The following is a 9,026-nucleotide window of genomic DNA, read 5'->3' as shown; positions in this document are numbered from 1 at the left end:
GTCGTGAAACACAAAGGTGTTCTCAGAAAGATTTCATATTGTTGGCTTATGACAAAATACAAAATCCGATTCCAGAACTTCCAGAAGGCGGTGGATGGGTGTCACACTTCACACCGGGACGTTTCTAAACAAGGAATTCTGTGGTTCAGTCACAGTCATGTCCGACTGTTTGCGACTCCATGGACTCCAGCACACCAGGCTTCCTTGTTCTTCACCACCTCCGGACTTTGCTCAAACTCATCTCCATTGAATGGGAGAAGCCATCCAGCCGTCTCGTTCTCTGCCGCCCTTTTTTCCTCCTGCCCGCCGGTCTTTTCCAGCGAGCTAGCTCTTGGCATCAGGGGGCCAGTACTGGAGCTTCAGCATCAGTCTTTTCAGTGAACATTTCCGTAAGGATTGACTGGGTTGATCTCTTTGCAGGCCAGGGCACTCTCAAGAGTCTTCTCCAACACCACAGTTCAAAAGCGTCAATTCTACAGCAGTCAGCCATTTTTATGGTCCAACTCTCACATCCATACATGACAACTGGAAAAAATCATAGTTTGTTGGCAAAGTGACGTCTCTGCTTTTTAATATGCTGGCTAAGTTGGTCATAGCTTTCCTTCCAAGGAGTAAGTGTCTTTTAACTTCGTGGCTGCAGTCACCGTTCACAGTGAGTTTGGAGCCCAGAAAATAAAGTCTGTTACTGCTTCCACTTTTTCCCTTTCTATTTGCCATAAAGTGACGGGACCGGATGCCGTGATCTCAATTTCTTTATTACTGAGTTTCAGATCGGCCTTTTCACCCTTCTCTTTCACCTTCATCAAGAGGCTTGCTAGTCCCTCTCCACTTTCTGCCGTTAGAGTGGTGTCATCTGCAGTCTGAGGTTGTTGATATTTCTCCCGGCAATCTTGATTCCAGGTTGTGATTCATCCAGTCCGGCATTTCACATGATGTACTCTGCATAGAAGTTAAGTAAACAGAATGACAATATACAGCCTTGTCATACTCCTTTCCCAATTTTGAACCAGTCTGTTGTTCCATGTCTGGTTCTAACTGTTGCTTCTTGACCTGCATACTGGTTTCTCAGGAGACAGATAAGGTGGTCTGGTGCCGGGGTCCAGCCCCGGTGGATCCAGGGTGATTCGAAGGTGGGGACGGAGTTGGCGTCTTTGGAAAAATACATATTTAATCACAGACATAGAGAGATTAGAAATGGATAGTGTAGTAGGAAGATCAGTGGAGAAAAAGAGGCTGAATAACTTGGATTACGTGGAATAGCATCCGTGCTCCAGATGGGAATTCAGCCAGAAGAACGGGAGCAGGAAAGAGGCAACACGGGGGAATCAGTCTTTCCGGAAACTGATCCGATTTCTTTATTTTGAGGTTTGCTTATATACCTTTTGTTACACATAGGGATGAATACAGAGTCACGCGGGAGTCAGCAGTCCTGACCTTTATCAAAATCAGGTGCTTCACATAAATGTTTAAAAAAGGTCTTAGGGATTTTACATCATCTTATAGCCATGAGGCCTGCTGACATTTTATGATCCTTTCTTTCTGATAACCAAAAAACTTATTTCTTCCAAGGGTGTTTTTTCTTAAACCAGGCACCACCTTCCAAATAAAGTTACATTCCTATAGGGTGAGGGTGTAGTGAGTTACAATCAAGAAAGGGATTTATTTAACCCAAGGTTAACATGATTAGTCTTAAAGGTTAATACTTATTTCTCCTATATGCTTAAAGATTAGTACTTATTTCTCCTATATGTTAGTTATATTCATTATGAGGGTAGGGAACATAGAGATTTAGCAGCAAACATCAGCCCAACAAATGAAAATCCTTTCACCAATGCTCCCCTTAAGATCTATTTAGTCTTAAGATATGATAAAGTTACATTTTTACGTAGCAAGGACACAGCGATTTATAAGCACAGTGATCTATTACAAAAGAGAAAATCCATTAACTCAAAAAGTCTAGTGTTGCTAACATCAAAAACTACTATATTTCCTTTTCTATAGTCCAAATATACTGATTAATATATTCCCAGGTGCCTAAGGATATGGAGGCCTGGCGGCAATCATTGATTCAACAAGAAGAAAAAGCCCTATGCTAATGAAGACTCTCCAAATACTCCAAAACTCTCTGTGCTGTTTATGGTTGAGAGGTAGTAAACAATCATGTGGCAGGAGTATGGATAATCCCGTCACACAAGCTAGTCTGTCAGCAGAGAGGTTTGACCTGAGACATCCTTGTCCCACCCAGAGCAGGGAATTAGCAGCAATTATTGGCACAACAAATGAAAAACCCTTCACCAAATATAATTCCTAACCAACCCACTATACTAATAATTTCTAACTCCCCCAAAGAATTTGCCTTTAATAAGTCTAAAACATCTTGTGCCTCTCAGGTTGGGAGGCTGTAAACAATCACATGTGGCCGGACGAACCTATACAGGCGGGCTAGATAACCTTCAGAGGAGTCCATAAGCTGAAACACTCTTGTCACGCCCAGGAATTTTTATTGCCTTGGAGCTGCACGTTTACTCCTTCTCCGAGAGAAACGGTTATGGGGAGAGCATAAAACAGACTCTGGTTTTGGGGTTAGATGCTCGGAAACGGGGTTTCCTGAGGCTTGATCACGCCTTTGCATATGCCAAGCCTCCTTCCTCATGACCTTTGCCATGGGCGGAGTTCCTCACGCTGGCCCCCGGCAGTCTGGTATTCCCATCTCTGTAAGAATTTCCCAGGTTGTTTTAATGCAGTCAGTGAAGCAGATGTTTTCCTGGAGCTCCCTTGCTTTCTTCAGGATCTAATGGCTGTTGGCGGCTTGATCTCTAGCTCCTCTGTGGATTCTATGCTGGGAGACAAATCCTGCTGTGTCATTTGTCACCGAAGGGGCGAGCGGAGACCCCCCCCAACTCCCAATTACACATAAACCCAACTGCGAAGCTTACGAAAGCATGTGCATGGCTGGACACTGGGGACCCCGTGGGGAGCTGGCGGGGTGTCTGCAGGGCCGGCCATGGACCATCACCCCTAGTCTGTGAGGAGTTCCCACAATGGTGCAGAGGGTGGAGCTGGGCGGAGGGAGGAAAGGGGATCCCAGAGACTCCAACCCCCCCGGGAGCGTGGCCGGGGGCCTGGCCGGGGGTTCAGACGATGAGCAGGCTGTCCTTCACGAGCAGCAGGTTCTGTCCTGTGAGCACTGCCGCTGGCCTTGGAGGCGCCGCGGCCCCGAGGGCACGGGCGGCCAGCTCTGGAGGGCAGCCCAGGACGGGCCACAGTGGCGTGCCCAGCACCGGCCTGTGCCCACTGGACGGCACACCTGGTGCATGGTACCTGCCCCCCGACCCAGGCACCCTCAGATCTGTGGCCACGGTGTGGGACGGCCAAGGCTGTGGCCAGGACCCAAGTGGGTCTCAGCGGAGAGAGAGGGCGAGATGACCCTCGGGCCCTGCCCTCGCCCTCAAGTTCCCTGAGTCCAGCCTCTGCTTCCGAGGCCCCATTTCCCTCCCGGACCCTGACGAGGACCCTCTAATTCACTCAGGGCCCGCCCTGTCCAGGGTCATCCCCCTGCCTCAGGTCACAGGCCCCGGAAGGGGCAGCCTCTGCCCGTGAGACTCAGCACAGCAGAGAGCGTGCGGCTCTGCCCTGGGTCAGTGTCCACGTGACGCAGGCCGGGACCGGGGCCCTGCCCGGTGGAGCGTGTGGCTGGAGGGCGACGTCATCCTGTCCCCCGTGTGGACTCGTGTGACCAGCCCCGCCCTGGGACACCGAACTGTCCCAGCACCTCCCGTGCGTCCGTCCTGAGATCTCGGAGCGGCGTGCTGGGCCAGGCTGGGCAGCCGACCCGACCCGGGGCCCTGCGGTGGGTGTTGGGGTTTCCCCCACTCTGGAGCCGATACCAGCACAGCTGCTGTGGAGGGCTGCGTCGCTGGACGTCGGGTGTATAATCACATGACTTCTCACTGCTCAGGACGGACGCACGGGGGGCTGGTCGCCCCGTGAGCCGACGTCTCCTTTCCTGTCTTGCGTCTCGCCAGCGGCCTGTGGCAGGCTCCTCGCCCGCACTCGGGGGGTTGCTGGTCTTCACTGCAGGGGCTCAGGCGGGTGTAGGCAAGATAGACTGGTCCCCGGGGGCCTGGAGACGCCTGGGAAGGGGTGCCGGTGCGACCGCAGGGCTGCATGTGGGTGGAGAACAGAGGCTCGCAATGTCCAGAGCACTGCCCTGCGTGCGGCTCGGGGGAGCGCTTCGGGGAAGGCGTTCAGGACCTGGTTCCCGGAGCAGCAGAGGGCGGAGGGGCCGGACCTCCTCTCTGCATGGAGGGACAGCCAGGGGCGCTGGGAAGCGATGGAGCAGAGGACACGGGCCAGTCCTAGCGCAGGGACCCCCAGGAGGAGGCTGCCTCGGGAGCTCCACTTCAGGCTGGCACCCAGGTTCCCTGAGGCCAGGGGACTCAGAGCGGCCTTTTCAGCATCCCCTCACCCGGGTTCTTGCATCAGGGGCCTGGCAGCTCTGTGGGAGCTGAGGGTGTTTCACACCCCTGTTTTGTGGGGGGTTGTCCTGTCTTGGGTTTACTGAGAAGGTTTTTTAATTCTCAGAAGGGAAGATAGGTTACAGGAAAAATGATCTGTTTACACGGGGCTTCATGATTCATATGGCACTCCCGCACGGTGGCTCTGGGCAGCCCCGGAGGAGGTGGGCAGGTCATCGTTCTGCCCCGCAGACACAGGGGTGCTGGCTTCCTGAAAAATCTGGATACCTCAGGGCAGAGCCGGGACAGTGTCCCCCACATACCCGGCTGGCACTGGGAGACGCCAGGAGAAAAGGCAGGAAGTTAGGGGAGCAGACGGGCTTTCTCGGGGCCCAGCCGGTAAAGAACCCACCTGCCCAGGCAGGAGATAGAAGACGCGGGTTCGATCCCTGGGTCGGGAAGATCCCCTGGAGGAGAGGGCAACGGCTCCAGTACTGGAGAATCCCAGGGACAGAGCAGCCAGGCGGGCTGCAGGCCACTGGGTCACGAAGCGTCGGACATGATTGAGCACGCACTTCACCTCACTTTGGTGGGGAGCGGGGTCAGGGGGGCAGCTCCAGGGAGAACCCGCATCTCCTCCCGGCTCCGCAGGGCATGAGGCCTTTGATCTGCCCGCCGAGGCAGCAGGCCAGCCAGCTCCCCACTTCCGCGCCTTCGTGTACTTTCTCTTGGACCTTAAACTGCCTGATGAAAACCAATAAAAAGTGCTTAAGACTGAAAATCCCTCTGAACGGGGCACCACGTCCCTGCACTTTGGCAGACATGGCTTGGCTTCTGCTGTGCACACACCTCTGGCTTTCCACACCCTTGAAAGTTATTTGATGAAATTTAAGAAGGCGCTAAGATAAAATTACCTACTCGGGTGCTGAGCTGTGGAATTTACTTACAGAATTAAGCGTTTGAATCGCTCCTGGCCCAGCCATGACCCAGCTCCCTGGTGGGAATGGCCCAGGGTGGGGCAGGGGCGCTGTGGGAAGCCCTTCAGAGGACCAGTCCTCCCCAGCGTCACCAAGAAGCCAGGCCAGGCAAGTTCTGAGCTTGGGGGCCACTCTGTCCAGGGACAGGAGCGGAGGGGGAGGGGCAGGAGAGGCTGGGTCTGGCTCTCCCGAGAGGAGGCGTGAAACAGGTCGTCCCCACGGACACACTTGGTCCCGGGGGGACACACGACGCTGCAGCCCCTTTGGGCCCCAGCTGCGTGTTCTCAGAGCAGCCCAAGTGCAACCCTGTCACCCCCAGAGCCTTCTGTGCCTGGAACAAAGTCCAGCTGCAGCACCCACTTCAGTTCAGTCCAGTCGCTCAGTCGTGTCCGACTCTTTGCAACCCCGTGGACTGCAGCACACCCGGCCTCCCTGTCCATCACCAACTCCTGGAGTTTACCCAAACTCATGTCCATGAATCAGTGATGCCATCCAACCATCTCATCCTGTCATCCCCTTCTCCTCCTGCCTTCAATTTTTCCCAGCATCAGGGTCTTTTCCAATAAGTCAGCCCTTTGCATCAGGTGGCCAAAGTATTGGAGCTTCAGCTTCAGCATCAGTCCCTCCAATGAATATTCAGGACTGATTTCTTTTAGGATTGACTGGTTGGATCTCCTTGCAGTCCAAGGGACTCTCAAGAGTCTTCTCCAACACCACAGTTCAAAAGCATCAGTTCTCTGGTGCTCAGCTTTTTTTATGGTCCAACTCTCACATCCATACACGACTACTGGAAAAACCATAGCTTTGACTATAGGGACCTTTCTTGCCAAAGTAATGTCTCTGCTTTTTAATATGCTATCTTGGTTGGTTATAGCTTTTCTTGCAAGGAACAAGCATCTTTTAATTTCATGGCTGCGGTCACCATCTGCAGTGATTTTGGAGCCCCCAAAATAAAGTCTGTCATTGTTTCCATTGTTTCACCTTCTATTTCCCATGAAGTGATGGGACTGGATGCCATGATCTTAGTTTTCTGAATGTTGAGCTTTAAGCCAACTTTTTCACTCTCCTCTTTCACTTTCATCAAGAGGCTCTTTAGTTCCTCTTCACTTTCTGCCATAAGGGTGGTGTCATCTGCATATCTGAGGTCTGCATTTCTGATATTTCTCTCAGCAATCTTGGTTCCAGCTTGTGCTTTATCCAGTCCGGCATTTTGCATGATGTACCCTGCATATAAGTTAAACAAGCAGGGTGACAATATCCGGCCTTGACACACTCCTTTCTCTATTTGGAACCAGTCTGTTGTTCCATGTCCAGTTCTCACTGCTGCTTCCTGACCTGCGTACAGATTTCTCAAGGCAGGTCAGGGGGTCTGGTTTTCCTTTTCACAGTTCGTCGTGATCCACACAGTCGAAGGCTTTAGCGTAGTCCATGAAGCAGAAGTGGATGTTTTTCTGGAACTCTCTTGCTTTTTCGATGATCCAATGGATGTTGGTAATTTGATCTGTTTCCTCTGCCTTTTCTAAAACCAGCTTGAACATCTGGAAGTTCACGGTTCACGTATTGCTGAAGCCTGGCTTGGAGAATTTTGAGCATTACTTTACTAGCATGTGAGATGAGTGCAATTGTGCGGTAGTTTGAGCATTCTTTGGTGTTGCTTTCTTTGGGATTGGAATGAAAACTGACCTTTTCCAGTCCTGTGGCCACTGCTAAGTTTTCCAAATTTGCTGAGCTGAATCTTAATGGCGGAGTGGAAGGACATGTACTCATCTTCTCCCGCAAGAACTCCAAGATTGCAACTAACCACTGACCAACCATCAGCAGGAGAATGTGAGCCCGTCCGAGGGCAAAGGAGAAGCCACAACAAGTTGATAGGAGGGGCGAACTCGCATTTAGAATGAAACCCCATACCCACCAGAAATGCTGGGAGGGCTCAAACAAAATCTTGTGCACACGGGATCCTGGGACCCCACAGAGGCTGAGCCAGACCTCCTGTGAGTGTCTGAGCGTCTCCTGCAGAGATGGGGGGATGGCAGTGGCCACCGCGGGCATGGGGGCTCTGCCTGCAGCAGACCTGGGAGGCGCGGCGTGTGGCCTAGGCCCTCGTGGAGGAGACTGCCATCATCTCCATCACGGAGCCACTGAGCAGACGACCCACAAACTGCAGAACAATTATGCCAAAGAAGTTCTCGCGCTGTTACAAACGTTCCAGGGCACACAAGAGATTTGCCAACCTGGGGATCCGGCAAGGGGACTGAGAACCCCCAGGGAATTCGACTTTGGAGGCCAGTGGGGTCTGAGTACAGAACTTCCCCAGCACTGGGGAGACAGACTTTGGGGGCACAGGCAGCAGCTGGTGCACAGGACCCAGGAGGGAGCAGCAGCGACCCCACAGAGCCTGAGGCAGGCCTGCCCGGGAGTGTCCAGGAGCCTCGGGCGGAGGCGTGGGGCGACAGTGTCCCCTGCGGGGTCGGGGCGCAGTACAGCAGTGCTGGCCTAAGCCATTCTGTGGGAGGTTGCTGCCTTTCCCCCTACCGTGCTCTGGCCTCAGGCCAAACTACTGGGAGGGAACACAGCCCCACCCATCAACAGAAAATTGGATTAAAGATTTACTGAGCATGGCCCAGCACATCAGAGCAAGACCCAGATTCCCCCACAACCAGTCCCTCCCATCAGGAAGCTTCCACAGGCCTTTTATCATATCCACCGTCTATACACATTCAGTTCAGTTCAGCTGCTCCGTCGTGTCCGACTCTTTGCGACCCCATGGACTGCAGCCCGCCAGGCCTCCCTGTCCATCACCAACTCCCAGAGCTTGCTCAAATTCATGTCGATTGAGTCGGTGATGCCATCCAACCATCTCATCCTCTGTCATCCCCTTCTCCTCCTGCCTTCAATCTTTCCCAGCATCAGGGTCTTTCCCAAATGAGTCAGTTCTTCTCATCAGGTGGCCAAAATATTGGAGTTTCAGCTTCAGCATCAGTCCTTCCAATGAATATTCAGGACTGATTTCCTTCAGGATGGACTTGTTTGAGCTCCTTGCAGTCCGAGGGACTCTCAAGAGTCTTCTCCGACACCACAGGTCACAAGCATCAGTTCTCTGGGGCTCAACTTTCTTTATAGTGCAGCTCTCACGTCCATACACGACCCCTGGGAAAACCACAGCCTTGACTATAGGGACCTTTCTTGCCAAAGTAATGTCTGCTTTTTAATATGCTGTCTAGACTGGTCATAGCTTTTCTTCAAAGGAGCATCTTTTAATTTCATGGCTGCAGTCACCATCTGCAGTGATTTGGGAGCCCAGGAAAATAAAGTCTGTCACTGTTTCCACTGTTTCCCCATCTATTTGCCTTGAAGTGATGGGGCTGGATGCCATGATCTTAGTTTTCTGAATGTTGAGTTTTAGGCCAACTCTCCTCTCTCACTTTCATTAAGAGGCTCTTTAGTTCTTCTTCACTGTCTCCCAGAAGGGTGGTGTCATCTGCATATCTGACGTTATTGATATTTCTCCCGGCAATCTTGACTCCAGCTTGGGCTTCATACAGCACAGCATTTTGCATGATGTATTCTGCATATAAGTTAAATAAGGTGGTCT

This window comes from Capra hircus, chromosome 20 (genome assembly GCF_001704415.2).
Source record: "Capra hircus breed San Clemente chromosome 20, ASM170441v1, whole genome shotgun sequence".
NCBI lineage: Eukaryota > Metazoa > Chordata > Mammalia > Artiodactyla > Bovidae > Capra > Capra hircus.
Note: the sequence above shows the minus strand (reverse complement) of the source record.